We start from the raw sequence: 18643 nt of genomic DNA, 5'->3' as shown, positions 1-18643 counted from the left end.
CTAGATACCTCTATTGCGGGAGTCAGACGCCTACAATTAGAAAAGTGCGTGAGTCTGAGAAGCAGAGATTAGCCTCTGGCACTAAATATCTGGCAGAGTGTTTGCATTGCATTGATTTTCCCATGTTTGTTCTCCTCCCTGGCCTCCAGGTCTCTGAGTGGGTGGTGAGTCTCCCATCACCACCACCACCCCCTCAGGCTACACACACACACTGCCTTGAGCAATCCTCAGCCAGAATTTCTGTCCCAGTCATACCAGCAACCAAGTCAACAGCCACCTGGGAAGATAGAGCTAGCTAGACCTCTTTGGGGTTTCATTCAAACCCAACCTATTTGAAGGTGAAGGGCTGCTGTGGGTGTGAAGAGGCAGGGCCACAAATAAAACAAGGATTGTAAAGCAACCCTTCCCAGAACTCAGCAGTAACCTGGCCTATATCTTGGCATCCAGAAAAGTCAGAAGGTTCTTACTGAAAACAGGTAAGTTTTTGTATTGTCTGACTGTATCAAGCTTAGAATTGGTAGGAAATTATCTTTTAGCAAATAAACAGTTGAGGAATAGGTCAGAGCAATCAGTGGGAAAGGGTCTTATCTCTCCTCTGCTGCTTTGAGTAGGAAGGTGGTAGGCAAGAGGAAGTGGCTCTCTAACTCGGGCATCTCAGCCAACATCTAAGTCGGGAAGCAGGTATTTCCTGGCACTGCTCGTGTAAGGGACTCATCCCTGGAGAGCTCTCCTTGTTCTGCTTATTAGAGGAAGGGAGAGATGATGGTCATTGGCCTTGCGTGCCTCCTCACAATGTGGAGAAATTATGACCGCTGAAGAGCAAGTCTGTCTCAGGATAAGACTGACTGCAAAGGTGGATGCAGTGTCACCCTCCAGTTCGCTGATTCAAACATTTGTATTGAATGCCTCTGTACTGGACTCCAGGATACAGTCCTGAGACTCTCCTCTCACGTGACTTATCATTTTGATGGGGTACAGCCAGTTAGACAACATGAGAAGAGCTAAATCTAAGTGCTAAATGAGGGTCACAGGAAAGGGTTCCTAGACAACATCTGAGGGACTTGAGAGGAAGCTAAAGTCCAAAGAACAATTTGTAATTCATCAGGTAGAGATGGGGAAAGAGTCAAGAGCACAGTATGTGCAAAGCTCAGATGCAAGAGACTGCCCTGTTCCCGGGAGTGAAAGTTCAGAGTGCCTGGCAGGGAGAGGAGGTGGAGGAGTGATTTGGGAGATGCAGCCAGCAGGAATGTAGGGGCCAGGCCAGGGTGAGGAGTTGGGAAACTATCCTAACTAAGGTTGGGGGGCGAGGGGGAGGGACAGGGGGGGCGGGGGGAGAAGGGGGCGGGTGGTGGGAGGTAGGGAAGGGATTGCAAACACTTAAGACAGGGAAGTGCTTAAATAGCAGGCTGAAAATGGAGCCCAGAGGTGTCCTTTTGCTCACTTGGCCTTGCTATAGAGAACAGAATTGAGGGGAGCCAGGCTGAAGGCAGAGAGCACACCATGAGGCAGTGGGTGATACCCATGGGACCTAGCATGGCTAGTGGCTATGAGAGGCTTAGGACAGTGTTTTTCTACTCATGATAAAGGACCTGCTTTTCTCCCAGTCCATTATGGGCTGGGAGTTTTTGTTTTCAGTTTTTTAAAATATATTTTTATGGATTTCAAGAGAGGAAGGGAGAGGAAGAGAGAGCAATAGAATCATTGATTAGCTGCCTCCTGCACACTCCCTACTGGGGATTAAGCCCACAACCCAGGCATGACATTCAACCATTGAGCCATGCTGGACAGACTGGACCAATATTGTTTTGTAAAATAAAATAAAAATAGATTACAGATAAATCGAATTTAAGAACAAAATAAAAGCCTACATTTTTATTAATAGGTTCTAAAATATTATATTACTCATGTTGCCATAAAATTTCCTAAACATTTACCTCAGTTCGGTTTCTGTACTTTTCACAGTCCAGCAATGAACCATATGCCCTTGAGAAGTACTGACTTTAGGAAGGATGAACTAGATGACTGACTAGTGGGGCAGCGGGGAGTAGAAAGGAGAAAGGGTAAGTCAATGATGATATACAGATTTGACCTGGATAACTGAATGGCTACTGTGCTGTTCTCAGAGCCAAGGAACCAGGAGGAGGAGCAGCAGGTCTGAAAGGGCAGATGTGAGTTGGAAGAGGGGAGGGTTGGATGTACTGTGCATGGCTGAACCAGTGGGTGGGAATGACCAGAGGCAGTTAAAATAAAGGTGTGGGGCTAGCAGGCAAACTGAACTGAACAGCCTTGGTAATCATGAGCAAGTAGATAATAACCAAAGCCCAGAAGAAGACAGGCTTGCTCTGCATGGGTGTGTGGAGGGGAAGGAATCGGGAACCTTGGCCAGGATTCTGTGGGCACCAGTGACCAAGTGACATCAGTCACAGGAGGCTGAGGAGCCACAGGACTCAAGGGGATAGAGTGCTTTATGGGGAGGGTGAAAAGTGGTGCTATCTGAGGAGCTCAAAAACCTTGGCCTGCTCTGGTCCCTGTAGCTCACCACCTAGAACCATTTCTCTAAATAAATTTGTCTCTGAACAGCCTTGTTCAAAATATGGGCCTGGGAAGCAATGTGTTAAAAATTGCTTAACAGTTTTCTCTGCTTTCCGAATTTTCTAATTTTTTTCTATTACTCTAAATACTTTAAGAAATAAAACAATGTTAATTATTAAGAAAAAAGAATGGACCATCACCTAAGCGTCTGTTAACTAGCTATCTCCTAAGGAAGGGGATATGGTGGGTCACAGAATAGTTTTGGTGTTGGTGGTATGGGCCCCTGGAAATCTGCTGTCTGTGAGGAGTTTGAGGGTAAGATGGCTGCGAAGTCACCATGTACAGGCTCTTTTTTCCTTTAAAAAGTTGTCATCCCCTCCACCCCCCTAGGGAAAAAAAACAAACAAACCTTCTGTCCCACCCAATCGGTGTGGCTCAATTGGTTGATCATCAACCCATGCACCAAGAGGTCATTGGATCCATTCCCGATCAGGGCACATGCTTGGCTTGCAGTCTCAATCCCCACTAGGGGATGTGCAGGAGATAGCCAATCAATGTTTCTCTCTCATTGATGTTTCTATCTCTCCCTCTCCTGTCCTCTCTCTCTAAGATCAATAAAAACATTTTTTTTAAAGTTATGTTCCAGCTAACCCTTGACTGCACCCACTCTACCACCCTAGTCCTTCTCTCTTCACTTCATTGGCCTTTCACCCAAAATTTACTTTTCTTAACCCATTCTTTCAGAATTATTGTCCTTATACTACATTCAACATGGCAGTATTCCTCTTAAAAGCATTCAGTGTGTTTTCTTTTTTTTCATATTAGAATGTTTATAAAACAAGGTCAACCTTTGAAGTTACCCCTTTTTTTTTTTTTTTTCTAAATCTTCTCTGGAAAGGAATGTGTTCTTCAGCTTAGACTTAGAACTTTATTTTTTTTAAATCTTTATTATTAAAAGTATTACATATGACCCCTTCTAACCCACCCGTATCCCCCACTCCAGGCTTTCACCACCCTATTGTCTGTGTCCATGGTTTATGCATATATGCATACAAGTTCTTTAGTTGATCTCTTCCCGACTATACATGCTCCTCCTCCCCTTTCCCTCTGCAATTCTACAGTCTGTTCCATGCTTCTATGTCTCTGGATCTATTTTGCTCATCAGTTTATTTTGATCATTAGATTCCACATATGAGTGAGATCATGTGATACTTATCTTTCTCTGACCAGCTTATTTTGCTTAGCATAATACTCTTCAGACCCATCTGTGCTGGTGCAAATGTAAGAGTTCTTTCTTTTTTAGAGCTGTGTAGTATTCCATTGTGTAAATGTACTACACCTTTTTTATCCACTCATCTGCTGATGGGCCCTTGGGCTGTTTCTAAATCTTAGCTACGATAAATTGCACTGCTATGAACACAGGGGTGCATATATTCTTTCTGATTGGTGTTTCAGGATTCTTAGGACATATTCCTAGAAGTGGGATCACAGGGTCAAATGGAAGTTCCAGTTTTTATTTTTTGAGGAAACTCCATACTGTTTTCCACAATGGCTGCACCAGTTTGCATTCCCACCAGCAGTGTACTAGGGTTCCCTTCTCTTCACATCCTCACCAACACCTGGCTATTTGTTAATTTGTGGAGGATAGCCATTCTGACAGGTATGTATGAAGTGATACCTCATACTTGTTTTAATTTTCATCTCTTGGATCATTAGTGACTTTGAGCATTTTTTCATATGTCTCTTAGCTTTCTGTAATACTCCAAAGTGGACATACAGAATCAATTTAGTACCTTTGCCCATTTTTTAATTGGATTGTTTATCTTCCTTTTGTTAAGTTGCATGAGTTCCATATATATTTTGGAAATTAACCCCATATAGAATGAATCATTGGCAAATATGTTCTCCCATGCAGTAGGCTGTCTTTTCATTTTTTTTTTGATGGTTTCTTTTGCTGTGCAGAAGCTCTTTATTTTGATGTAGTCGCACTTTCATATTTTCTCCTTTGCCCTAGAGATGTATTGATAAACATATCACTATGAGAGATGTTTGAGATTTTTGTGCCTATGGTTTCTTGTAGGATTTTTATTGTTAAACAACTTACATCTAAGTATTTTATACATTTTGAGGTTTTGTGTGTGTGTGTGTTGTAAGTTGGTGGTCTAGTTTCATTTTTTTGCACGTATCAGTCCAATTTTCCCAACACCATTTATTGAAGTCTTTCTTTATTCCATTGAATGCCCTTGCCTCCTTTGTCAAATATTAATTGAGTATAATGGCTTGGGTCAATTTCTGGGTTCTCTATTCTGTTCCATTGATTTAGATGCCTGTTCTTGTGCCAGTACTGGGCTTTTTTTTTTTTTTTAAATATATTTTATTGATTTTTTACAGAGAGGAAGGGAGAGAGATAGAGAGTTAGAAACATCGATGGGAGAGAAACATCGATCAGCTGCCTCCTGCACATCTCCCACTGGGGATGTGCCCGCAACCCAGGTACATGCCCTTGACCGGAATCGAACCTGGGACCCTTCAGTCCGCAGGCCGACGCTCTATCCACTGAGCCAAACCGGTTTCGGCCAGTACTGGGCTTTTAAAAAATATATATTTATTGATTTCATAGAGGAAGAGAGAGGGGGAGAGAGATTCAATGATGAGAGAGATGATTGACTGCCTCCTGCAAGCGCCACACTGGGGATTGAGCTCACAATCCAGGTGTGTGCCCTGACCGGTAATTGAATCGTGACCTGGTTCAACCACTGAGCAACGCTGGCCAGGCAGTACTAGGCTGTTTTGAGTACATTGCTTTGTAGTATAACTTGATATCTTGTATTGTGATTCGTACAACTTTGTTCTTCTTTCTCAAGATTGCTGTGGCTATTTGGGGTCTTTTGGTTTCATATAAATTTTTGAAGTGTTTGTTCTAAATCTGTGAAATATGCTGTTGGTGTTTTAATAGGGATTGCATTGAATCTATGGATTGTTTTGGGTAGTGTATACATTTTAATGATGTTGATTCTTTTTTTAAAAAAATATATTTTATTGATTTTTTTACAGAGAGGAAGGGAGAGAGATAGAGAGCCAGAAACATCGATGAGAGAGAAACATCGATCAGCTGCCTCCTGCACATTCCCCACTGGGTATGTGCCCCGCAACCAAGGTACATGCCCCTGACCGGAATCGAACCTGGGATCCCTGAGTCCGCAGGCCGACGCTCCATCCACTGAGCCAAACCGGCTAGGGCAATGTTGATTCTAACACACTATTTTCTTACACTTGTTTATATCTTCCTCTATCTCTTTTTTCAACATCCTGTAGTTTTCCAAGTACAGGTCTTTTACTTCCTTGGATAGGTTTATTCCTAAGTATCTTTTTTGTTGTTGTTGCAATGATAAAAAGGATTGTTTTTTATTTTCTCTGAGAGTTCATTATTGGTGTATAAAAATGCCATAGATTTCTGGGTGTTAATTTTGTATCCTGCTACATTGCCAAATTCATTTATTAAATCAAGTAGTTTTTTGGTGGAGTCTTTAGGATTTTCTATGTACAATATCATGTCACCTGTGAATAATAAGAATTTTACTTTCTCCTTTCCAATCTTGATGCCTTGTATTTTTTCTTCTTGTCTTATCACTATGGCTCGGACTCCCAGTACTATGTTGAACAAGAGTGGTGATAGTGAGCATCTCTGTCTTGTTCCTGCTCTTAGGGGAAATGGTTTTAGTTTTTGCCCATTTAGTATGATGTTGGCTGTAGGTTTGTCATGTATGGCTTTTATTATGTTGAGGTATAATCTCTCTATTCCCACTTTGCTGAGAGTTTTTATAAAAATTGGGTGTTGGGCCCTAACCAGTTTGGCTCAGTGGATAGAGCGTCGGCCTGCAGACTCAAGGGTCCCAGGTTCGATTCCGGTCAACGGCATGTACCTTGGTTGCGGGCACATACCCAGTAGGGACTGTGCAGGAGGCAGCTGATCTGTTTCTCTCTCATCGATGTTTCTAACTCTCTATCCCTCTCCCTTCCCCTCTGTAAAAAATTCAATAAAAAATGTATTTATAAAAAAGGGAGTTGGATTTTTGTTATGGGTTGGCTCAACGAGATAGACCACCGACTCAGAATTTAAATTTAAGAGCCTTTATTAAGCTGGCCAGCTGACCACAGCCCGCACCTTCCCCCTCTGGGAAGGTTTGCAGCCTGTGGCAGAGACCAAGGGTGCAGTATGATCTTTTATAGCAAAACAGTGTTAAAAAAAAATCAACTACAAAGCATTCCATTAAAAGTTCATAAAGAGTCCACAAGCACAAAAGAGGGGTAAACAGAGTCACACCTGACTGGAGCATATCATAACACATTGTTTTTCTAAGACAATCTAACAATTTTTCTTCTATGGTTCCTAACCCTGACACAATTCTCCATACGTCAGTCCCCCCTCCCAGCACATTCAATTTCGCATGTCCCGTTTCCTCCCCTTAGCACATTCTGTAACATTCTGTAACCCTTCCATGCCGCAGTCCCTCACCCTAGCACATTCCCTACTGGTCTTATGCCCAAATCAAATCTTTGCTTCAGTGCCCTCCTCTACGATATGAAATTGAGGAGGCATTTGGCAATGTAGGGTCGAGCCACCGGGGAAGAGTCCTGCATTTGATGGTGAAGAATTGGCTCCGCCGCTGACATAGAGTCTTAGTTCCCATGTCTTTCTCCTTCCCATTGGTCAGTTCACTAGGTGAGAGGCATGAGGAGGACGGGGTTACAATTTCCAGTGCCTCTTTCCTGCGACTTTGATGGCGGTTGGAGTGCTCAGCACCACCTGGTAGGGTCCATCCCATCTAGGTTCCAGGCTGCTAGGGTCGTGGCACTGCACCCAGACGAGATCACCCAGAGGGAAGGCAGGCTGTGTTGGACTGGATCTCATCACGTCCTCCTCCCGTATGGCTTTCATCACCTGTTGTGCTGACATGGCGCTGCTCTGCAAAGCCTGTAAGGACTTAAGCAAATTTCGGGTAGACAGCCGGGCAATTTTTTTCCTCCCTTAGGCAGGGAAGAAGAGGTGGCGGCCTGTCAAACATAATTTCAAAAAGGGTGAGTCCTTTTATATATGGAGTACATCTAGCTCTGAGGAGGGCAAAAGGAAGACTTACCCAGTTTTTGCCAGTTTTTAATTTTAATTTAGTTAATGTTTTCTTTAAGATCCAATTTATCCTCTCTACCTGTCCAGAACTCTGTGGTCTATAAGCATAATGCAATTTCCAAGTAACTCTCAGGGCCTTAACTATGTATTGTAACTTTGGCGATAAACGCCAGGCCATCGTCGGACCCCATATATAATGGTAGGTTAAACCGGGGGACAATTTTAGTGAGGAGTTTTCTAACTACTACCTATGCTGTCTCTGTCTTGGTTGGGTATGCCTCAGGCCAGCCAGAGAAGGTATTAATGAAAACCAGCAAGTATTTATACCCTCCTTGTCCTCCTGGTATCTCGGTGAAGTCCACTTCCCAGTGTTCTCCGGGGTTCTGGCCTTGGAATCGCTGTCCTGGCGCGGCGACAACAGGGAGCCCTTGATTCACCCGGGCACACACTTGGCACCCTCTAGCCAAGTCTTGGGATATTTTTGGAGCCCTGGGATGTAAAATTTTCTTCCCAGTAGTTCTGATAGCTTCGTTCCCCCCAGGTGGGTACTCTAGTGAGCCTGGGAAGCAATGGTCCGACCCAGGGCTTCTGGCACTATAGGCCTCCCGTCTGGCAGAATTAGCCATCCAGCCTCTCCTTCCCGGGCCCTTAGTTTCTCAGCTAGCCACTGCTCCTCTGGCAGATGAGTAGGCTTCTCTGGGAGACTTTGTGCTGGCAGGGCTATGAGAACTTCTAGGGGCCCTACTAGTCTTTTAGCCACTTCCTCAGCCTCCTGTAAGGGCAGTGTGAGGAGATATATCCTTGCAGTCCCTAGGTAGGTCTGGCAGGACGAGTGCCAGGGTGCTCACCAGGGCTTCTTAGATCTCCCCTGGCTCCTCCTCATGTCACTACTGCCGCCCCACATACCGCATACCGGGTACCTTCCTCTACGAAGCTGCTCCCGTCGGTGTAGAGGGTCTCATCCGGATTCTGCAGGGGCTGGTCCACAAGGTTCTCGCGGAGGGAAGTGAGGGTAGTCAGTGTCTCCTCGCAGTCATGCAAAGGGGCCTCTGCCTTCTCATCAGGGAGGAGTGTGGCTGGGTTCAAGGCAGCCGTTTTCAGGAAGCTGACTCGTGGTGGGTCTAGCAGCAACACCTGGTACTGGGTAATGCGGGCGTTGGATATCCATCTCTCCGGGGGGCTCCTTAATAAGGTCTCAACTGCATGCGGAGCAACTACTTGGAGATTTTGGCCAAAGGTTAGCTTTGAGGCTTCCTTTACCAGGAGGGCGGTGGCTGCAATGGCTCTCAAGCAGTTGGGCCATCCCGATGCCACTGGGTCAAGTCTCTTAGAGAGATAAGCTACGGGGCGTTTCCATGGTCCCAAGGGTTGCGTGAGGACCCCTTTTGCCACCCCTTTGTTCTCAGCTACATATAGCTGAAAGGGTTTGGTTAAGTCTGGCAGGGCAAGTGCTGGGGCACTTACCAGGGCTTCTTTTAGCTTCTTATAAGCCTCTTCTTCCTTTTCTGTCCAGACCAGGGCGGTCTCCTTTTCCCCCGTTGCAGAGTATAATGGCCGTGCAATTTCTGCAATACCTAGTATCCATAGCCTGCAATAACCCACTGCCCCGAGGAACTCACGAACTTGCCTTTTGGTGGTAGGCCTTGGGATTGACAAGATGGCTTTTATTCTGCTACAAGATAAAGTTCGCCTACCTGCTTCTATGTTGTAACCCAAATATGTCACTCGGGTAGTGCATAGCTGAGCTTTTTTAGCTGAGACCCTATACCCTAAATAATCTAGGGTGGTCAGCAATTCTCAAGTGGCCTGCCTACAGTCCTGTTCCTCCTCTGTGGCCAGTAGGAGGTCGTCTACATATTGGAGCAGAGTTACCCGTGGATGGTCCTGACGGAACTCCTGGAGGTCTTGGTTTAGGGCCTCATCGAACAGAGTGGGTGAGTTCTTAAATCCTTGCGGCAACCTAGTCCAAGTTAACTGTCCAGACTCTCCCTCTGTCGGGTCCACCCACTCAAAGGCGAAAATAGGTTGACTCTGCTTTGCCAGGGGAAGGGAGAAAAAGGCATCCTTTAAGTCTAAAACAGTATAGAACCGGTGTTCTGGCTTGAGGAGGCTGAGAAGAGTGTAAGGGTTTGGAACCGTGGGATGGATAGTCTCAACTCTCTTGTTTACTTCCCTTAAGTCCTGCACCGGCCTGAAATCCTCAGTCCCTGGTTTTTGTACTGGCAACAGGGGAGTGTTCCAAGCAGATTGGCAAGGAATCAAGATTCCAGCCTCTTTCAGCCTCCTAATGTGCTTGGCGATTCCTACTCTCGCCTTCTGGCTCATTGGATATTGCCGGACTCTGACTGGGGTGGCACTGCTGGTCAGCTGGACTACAGTTGGAGGCCAGTATTTAGCTAGCCCTGGTGGATTGTCCTCTGCCCAAACTCCTGGGATAGCCTGTCTTAGTTGTTGGAGATAGGCATTTGCTGAGACTTCCTCAGGCCCCTCCTCATGTAGTAAATATTCCTCCTGTAAGGGCAATGTCAGGAGATACATCCCCGCAGTCCCTGGGTCTTGCAACTTGACCTCTGGCCCTGGCCCTTCAAAAGAGATTGTGGCCCATAATTTATTCAGCAAGTCCCGGCCTAGCAAAGGGTAAGGGCACTCTGGCATTACTTAAAATGAGTGAGTTACTGAGCCATTTCCTAGGTCACTGATCCGACCTTTAGTCCATGGGTAGGATTTTACTTTTCCAGTTGCCCCTTTTATGGGGATTTTGGTCTTAGAGACTGGACCCACTGGCTGTTGTAGGACAGAGTAGGTGGCTCCCGTGTCCACAAAGAAGTCCACCTTTTGGCCCCCCCACTGTCAGAGTTATCCTGGGCTCTTAGGGACCAGCTGAGCCCTGACAACCCTAATCCACCTCCTCCACCAGCATGGGATTCGGCTCCCCCACACGTTCAGGGCACTCCCTTTTCCAGTGTTCTTCCTTTTTGCAAAGTGCACACTGATTTTTCCCAAGCCGGGGTCGGAATTCTTTTTTCCCGGGAGGCTTTCCTTTGCCCTTATTGTCTTTCCGGCCCCTTGGACCTTTTTCCTCGTTTAGGGCCAGGAGGACCTTGGCCATCCGGGTGTTTAAACCTGCCGTCGGGTCCTCCCGATTGTTGAAAACCTTCTGGGCCACCTCAACCAACTCAGAGATTGATTTCCCCTCAAAGCCTTCTAACTTCTGTAATTTTTTCCTAATATCTGGGGCCGACTGGGAAACAAATGCAACAATGACAGCCCTCCGATTTTCCGGGGCATCAGGGTCAATGGGGGTATACACCCGATAGGCCTCGCACAGCCTCTCAAGGAAAGCTGCCGGGCTCTCATTAGGCCCCTGGACTGTCTCTGTCACCTTAGAGAGGTTTGTGGGTCTCCGAGCAGCAGCTCGGATGGCCCCCAATAGAGTCTGGCGATACTGATCGAGAGCCTCCTTTCCCCTCTCAGTATTGGGATTCCAGTCATGTCGCCTGGAGGGAAACACAGCCTCTAATCTGTCTTGTTCAGAGGTAGGCTGCCCATCTGGGCCCAGTACAAATCTCCTCCCTTCCGCCTTGACTCTCTCTCTCTCCTCTGAAGTGAAAAGAGTTTGCATTAACTGTTGACAATCATCCCAGGTAGGTTGATGGGTAAAAAACACAGACTCTAAAAGAGAGATCAACCCCTGTGGGTTCTGGGAGAAAGAAGGATTCTGGTTCTTCCAGTTGTACAGGTCACTGGTAGAAAAGGGGACATAGACCATGAAAGGTTGCCCATCTGGACCTAAATCTAAAGGGCCTGCTTGCCTTAATGGCAATATGGGAGCTGCAGGACTGGTGGATGCTGCAAAGTCCCGCAGCTTCTCCCCCCCTCCTTCTCTCTCTCCATACGCTGTCCCCTGCCTCGTGAGGGAAGGGGAGAACGGAGCCGGGCCCTGGACTGGGGTTTCTGGAGGAACGGAAACCGGCTGTGGAGAAGGCCGGGGCTCTTGACCGGGGTCATTTGCCACCGTGGGACTGGTGGAGGGAGGAGCATACGGGGGAGGCCTGTCCTTGGAGAGTGCCTCCTTACCTGTATCTTGCAGAACAGGGGGAGTTTTGCCCTTCTTGGCTGAGGCCAAGAGGACTGTCTGTCTCTGTCCCAATTTCTTTTCTTTATTCTGTCAACTCTGTATCCACCTTGGTTTTTCAGTCAAAATATCGACCCATGCTTGAATATAGGGAATTGGTCAGGGTGACCCGGCCGGCCGTAGACAACATGGTGAACCCGATAAGCAGTGGTTAAGTCATAAGTCCCTACATCCAGCCATCCCACCTGGAAAGTGGGCCACTCCCTTTCACAGAATTTCTGCAAATCAAAAGGATTAACATCATGACCATATCCTTCAGCTCACTTCTTGAAGTCCTGAAAATTGTTCAAAAAACATTGCAGCAGGGTGCACACAGAAGCAGACGACGACGACCCTTGACCCATTTTGACAAACACCAAGACAACAAATATCAGACAGACAAACCCAGTGCAGCCTACAGCCACACAAACCAGGGACCCCGGCCACCGTTGTGGCCGCGGGTCAGGACCAGGAGTACCGCTGCGTCCAGCCCTCCGTATAGGTCCTTCCGTGGGACGTCCCAATTCCAGTTTAACGACTGGTCCTTACCTCTCTCGAGAGTCCAGGTGGCTCAGTTTCCAAATTGAAAGTTTTGGGTGGACTGGAGGCCTCCTTGGTAGTCGTTCTCCACAGGTGTGGGGTATTTCGCTGAGTGCCCGGCAACAAGTGGGGGAGAGCCTCCTGCCTTGAATAGGGGGTCCCTCTCCTCCCTGCCAGGGGAAAGCCTCCAGCCCTAAACAAGGGGTCCCTCTCTTCCCTGCCGGGTATCTTGCTGCGGGCCTCCAAATGTTATGGGTTGGCTCAACGAGATAGACCACCGACTCAGAATTTAAATTTAAGAGCCTTTATTAAGCTGGCCAGCTGACCACAGCCCGCACCTTCCCCCTCTGGGAAGGTTTGCAGCCTGTGGCAGAGACCAAGGGTGCAGTATGATCTTTTATAGCAAAACAGTGTTAAAAAAAATCAACTACAAAGCATTCCATTAAAAGTTCATAAAGAGTTCACAAGCACAAAAGGGGGGTAAACAGAGTCACACCTGACTGGAGCATATCATAACACATTGTTTTTCTAAGACAATCTAACAATTTTTCTTCTATGATTCCTAACCCTGACACAATCCTCCATATGTCAGTCCCCCCTCCCAGCACATTCAATTTCTCATGTCCCATTTCTTGATGAGTCTGCCCACTATCACCACTCTTGTTCAACATAGTACTAGGAGTCCTAGCCATAGTGATCAGACAAGAAGAAAAAATAAAAGACTTCCAAATTGAAAAGAAGGAAGTAAAACTCTCATTATTTGCAGATGACATGATATTGTACATAAAAAAACCTAAAGACTCCATTAAAAAACTACTTGATTTAATAAATGAATTTGGCAATGTAGCAGGATACAAAATTAACACCCAGAAATCTATGGCATTTTTATACACCAATAATGAACTCTCAGAGAAAATAAAAAACAATCCTTTTTATCATTGCAACAACAACAAAAAAGATACTTAGGAATAAACTTAACCAAGGAAGTAAATCAATCTTGTTTATCTTTTCAGAGAACCAGCTCTTGGTTTTATTGAAATATATATATATATATATATATATATATATATATATATATATTCTCTATGTTATTTATTTCTGCTCTGATCTTTATTATTTCCTTCCTTCTACTTACTCTGGGATTTTCTTGTTGCTCCCTTTCTAGTTCTTTAAGTTGTAGGATTAGATAACTTATTAAAAGTTTTTTTTGGTTTTTCTTTTTTGAGGTAAGCCTGTAATGCAGTGAACTTCCCTCTCAGGACTGCTTTTCCTGTGCCCCATAGATTTTGGGTTGTTCAGTTTTGTTTTCATTTGCTTCTAGGGTGTTTTTTATTTCTTCTTTGATCTCATTGGTAACCCATTCATTGTTTAATAACATGCTATTTAGCCTACATGTGTTTGAATGTTTTTGAGTGTTTTTATTATAGTTGATTTCTAATTTTATGCCATTGCAATCTGAGAAGATGCTTGATATGATTTCAGTCTTCTTGAACTTGTAGAGACTTAGTTTGTGTCCTATCATGTGGTCTATCTTTGAAAATGTCCCATGTGGACTTGAGAAAAATGTATATTCTGAACTTTGAGGTGAAATGCTCTGAAAATATCAATTAATTCCATCTGATGTAGCGTGTCATTTAGGATGGCTGTTTCCTTGTTGAATTTATGTCTAGAAGATCTATCCAGTGATGTCAGTGGGGTATTAAACTCCCCTACTATGATTGTCTTTCTGTTGATCTCTTCATTAAAATCCTCCAGAAGTTTTTTTATAATATATATTTATATGCTCCTATATTGGGTGCATATATGTTTACCAGAGTTATATCCTCTTGTTTTATCGATTCCTTTAGTATTGTGATATGGCCTTCACTATCTCTTGTTATGGACTTCTCTTGAAAGTCTATTTTGTCAGATATGAGTATTGCTACACTAGCTTTTTTTTTTTTTTCATTTCCATTTGCCTGGAAAATTTTTTCCATCTCTTAACTTTCATTCTGTGTGAGTTCTTTGTGCTAAGGTGATTCTCTTGTAAGCAGCATATATATGGGTCATGTTTTTAAATCCATTCATTTACCCTGTGTCTTTTGATTGGAGCATTTAAGCCATTTACTTTTTTCAAGACTTTTAAAATATATTTTTGTTGATTGCAGAGAGGAGGAGAGAGGGAGAGAGAGATAGAAACATCAATGATGAGAGGGAACCATTGATAGGCTGCCTCCTGCACGCCCCCTAATGGGGATTGAGCCCCAACCCAGGCATGTGCCATTTATATTTACATTTACACTTATGGTTATTATTGATAGGTACTTATTTATTGCCATTTTTATTCTTGATGCCTGTGTTCTCTTTCTCCCTATTTCTTCTTCTCATTACAGCAGTCCCTTTAGTATTTCTTGCAGTGCTTGTTTGTAGTAATACATTCTTTTAGCCTTTTTATGTCTGCAAAACTCCTAATTTCATCTTCTATTTTGAATGATAGCCTTGCTGGATAGAGTAGTCTTGGGTTCAGTTTCTTGGTTTTCTTTACCTTGTATACTTCATGCTATTCCTTTCTGGCCTATTGAGAAGTCAGGTGACAGTGTAATGGCAACTCCCTTGCAAGGTAACTGTCTGACTTTCTCTTGCAGCCTGTAAGATTCTTTCTTTGTCTTTAATGTTTGCCATTTTAATTATGATGTGCCTAGGTTTGGGTCTTTTGGGGTTCATATTTATTGGGACTCTCTGTGTTTCCTGAACTTGAGTGACTTTTTCCTTCAGGTTAGGAAAATTTCTATAATTTCTTCCATTATTTTTTCAAACAGATTCTCTATTCCTTTCTCAGATTCTGCTCGGTCTAGTATTCCTAAAATGTGAATGCTGTTATGTTTCACGTCCCAAAGCTCCCTTAGACTCTCCTCCAGCTTTTTAACTTTTTTTTTTCCATTTGCTGCTCTGAATGGGTGTTTTTTTTTTCTATCTTGTCTTCTAATTCACTGATTCAATCCTCAGCTTCTTCTAGTTTACCTTTGATTCCTTCCGGGGTGTTCTTTATTTCAGCTGTCATTCCTCATTTCCAATGGATTCATATTTATTGTTTCAATGTCTTTTTTATTTTCCTAAGTGGTTACATTTGCTTCTTTTTGTTTCTTTCTTTATTGATTAAGGTATTACATATGTGTCCTTATCCCACCATTGCCCCCAACTCCCCCCTCACTCATGCCCTCGCCCCCTGGTGTCTGTGTCCATTGGTTATACTTATATGCATGCATACAAGTCCTTTGGTTGATCTCTCCCCCTTACCCCACCCTCCCCTACCTTCCCTCTGAAGTTTGAGCATCTGATTGATGCTTCTCTGTCTCTTGATCTGTTTTCGTTCATCAATTTATGTTGTTCATTATATTCCACAAATGAGTGAGATCATGTGATATTTATTTTTCTCTAACTGGCTTATTTTGCTTAGCATAATGCTCTCAGGTCCATCCATGCTGTTGCAAATGGTAGGAGTTCCTTCCTTTTTACAGCAGCACATAGTATTTCATTGTGTAGATGTACCACAGTTTTTTAATCCATTCATCTGCTGATGGGCACTTATGCTGTTTCCAAATCTTAGCTATGGTGAATTGTGCTGCTATGAATATAGGAATGCATATATCCTTTCTGATTGGTGTTTCTAGTTTCTTGGGATATATTCCTAGAAGTGGGATCACTGGGTCAAATGGGAGTTCCATTTTTAGTTTTTTGAGGAAACTCCAAACTGTTCTCCACAGTGGCTGCACCACTCTGCATTTCCACCAGCAGTGCAGGAGGGTTCCTTTTTCTCCACATCCTCGCCAGCACTTGTAATTTGTTGATGATAGCCATTCTGACAGGTGTGAGATGGTACCTTGTTGTTTTGGTTTGCATCTCTTGGATGATTAGTGACTTTGAGCATGTTTTCATATGTCTCTTGGCCTTTCTTTTCTTTTTTTTTTTTTTTAAATATATTTTATTGATTTTTTACAGAGAGGAAGGGAGAGAGATAGTTAGAAACATCAATGATGAGAGAAACATCGATCAGCTGCCTCCTGCACATCTCCTACTGGGGATATGCGCAACCCAGGTATATGCCCTTGACCGGAATCGAACCTGGGACCTTTCAGTCCGCAGGCCGACGCTCTATCCACTGAGCCAAACCGGTTTCGGCTCTTGGCCTTTCTTATGTCTTCTTTCGAAAAGTATCTATTTAGGTCCATTGCCCATTTTTTGATTGGGTTGTTTATCTTCCTTTTGTTAATATGTATGTCAAGCTGATTTTTTCATGTTGGTGTAGCTATCCTTAAAACCCGTACAATTCTCATTGTTTGTAGTTGTCACTGAAGTGCTTGAGCACCGTTATTACCATGACTCTGAATTCTTTATCTGACAAAGTGTTTACCTCCATTTCACTTAGTTCATTTTTGGTGATTCCTCCTTTTCTTTCATTTGGTTTTTTTTTTTCTCATCTCACCATTTTTTCTGTCCCTTTGTTTTTGTTTCCATGTATTAGATCAAACTCCTATGCCTCCCAGATTTTGTGGGGAGATGTTTTATGTAGTAGGTGTTTTGAGGGACCCAGTCATGCAGTCTCTTAGATTTCCTGAGCTTGGTGTTCTAGAAAAGTCTCTTAATTGAGTTATTTGGGTTCTCCTGTTGTAGTTGGGTCTTTTTTTTTTTCTTCCTACATTTTTATTGATTTCAGAGAGGAAGGAAGAAGGAGAGAGAGATAGAAACATCCATGATGAGAGAGAATCATGGATCAGCTGCCTCCTGCAAATCCCCCACTGAGGATCAAGCCCACAACCCGGGCATGTGCCCTTGACCAGAATCGAATCTGGGACCTTTTAGTTCACAGGCCAACGCTCTATCCACTGAGCCAAACCGGCTAGGGCTGTAGTTGTTTTGTTCATACACCTAATTTTCCTCTTCCTTTTTCCTAGTCATTTTTTTCACTACTCATTTTTCCCCTCTCTTTCTTTCTTTCTTGTGGCTCTTCCTAAGCCTTAGGAGTACCCTAATTAAGTTAATAACAATGTACCTACCTATATAGTTTAAGTTTAAAAAATTTGGCTCTCAAAAGAAATTTCAATCGTTGTGCTGTTGATATTTGGCTCTGTTGACTAATGAGTTTGCCAACGACTGGGCTACACAATCTCTCTATTAAAATTCCTATGGAAGAGACTGAGTAACCTAAGTTATGCACCCATCCTCAGACAGTCAACATTATTACCCAGGGGAAAGCATCAGGTTTTAGGAATATGGCAGTTCCCACTGCACCCAGGTGGAATGTTGAGAGGGAAAAAGGGGATTCCTGGAAATGGGGTAATGAAGAGATATGTTATCCTCTACATGCTACCCTTTCGTGCCTTGGGACATGCAAACCCATAGTATTTCCCATACATCCAAATTTATTCCTTCTAATATGGTTCAATTATCACCTGTAAAATTGTAAGTACAGTTGTCTTTCCAATGTGAGATACCTCAGTGTCATGATCAGAGACTGCATCCAGAAGCAATGATATGGAGCCTCTGATATCCAGTCCTTGTCTCCTTTGGTCCCAAAGAGTTTCAGATGTAGCTCCTTATCATTCTGCATTCCAGAGCTTAAATAATTAGTTTTACTACCCCAGTACTCCCAAAATACTGTTTTTCCTAAATTCCATTAGGTAAGAAAGTAGGGTAAATATTAAATACTAGGGGCCCGGTGCATGAAATTCGTGCACTGGGGAGGGGGGGTCCCTCAGCCCAGCCTGCCCCCTCTCACATACTGGGAGCCCTCAGGGGATGTCCTAGTGATGGCTTAGGCCTGCTCCCTGCTCCCCTTGGGGAGCGGGCCTAAGCCGCAGTCCGGCCTCCCTTTGTGGGAGGTGACCGGGCTGATCAGGGGAAGCCCCATCACCTCGCTGCTGCAGCCACTGCCAGTCACTGCAGCCAGCAAGGTTTTTTCATCAACACGGACTCCAGTCCCATCACCATGAAAAAATGACAACTTTCTCTAGGCATTTTCAAGATGTGTCTTTCATATAATAATAATTTCTTTATTATTTTTTTTTTATCCTCACCTGAGTATATGTTTCCATTGATTTTTAGAGACTGTGGAAGAGAAAGGGAAAGCCAGGGAGAAACATCAAAGTGAGAGGAACACTTTGATTGGTTGCCTCCTGCATGAGCCCTGACCTGGGCCCCGGCCAGGGAGGAGCCTGCAACCTAGGTACATGCCCTTGGTCAGAATTGAACCCAGACCCTGCCATAGGCAGGCCAAGGCATTATCCACTGAGCCAAACCGGCTAGGGCAGGATATGACATTTCTTAGCCCTCCAGCAGCGGACCTTCGTTTT

General features: G+C 44.2%; 1 protein-coding gene across 1 annotated transcript in view; it reads left to right on the top strand.

The window, feature by feature from the left end:
• The first annotated feature begins 359 nt into the window (after nucleotides 1–359).
• SLC25A18 (solute carrier family 25 member 18) overlaps nucleotides 360–18643 on the top strand; it is a 36399-nt gene continuing 18115 nt past the window's right edge. Inside the window, exon 1 of the mRNA XM_081083532.1 lies at nucleotides 360–476. The gene's annotated coding sequence lies outside the window, so the exon portion shown is untranslated. The remainder of the gene's footprint in view (nucleotides 477–18643) is intronic.

The sequence above is a fragment of the Myotis nattereri genome (assembly GCF_964212035.1).
Source record: "Myotis nattereri genome assembly, chromosome: 2".
NCBI classification, from domain to species: domain Eukaryota; kingdom Metazoa; phylum Chordata; class Mammalia; order Chiroptera; family Vespertilionidae; genus Myotis; species Myotis nattereri.
This window is presented reverse-complemented; position numbering and strand designations above follow the sequence as displayed.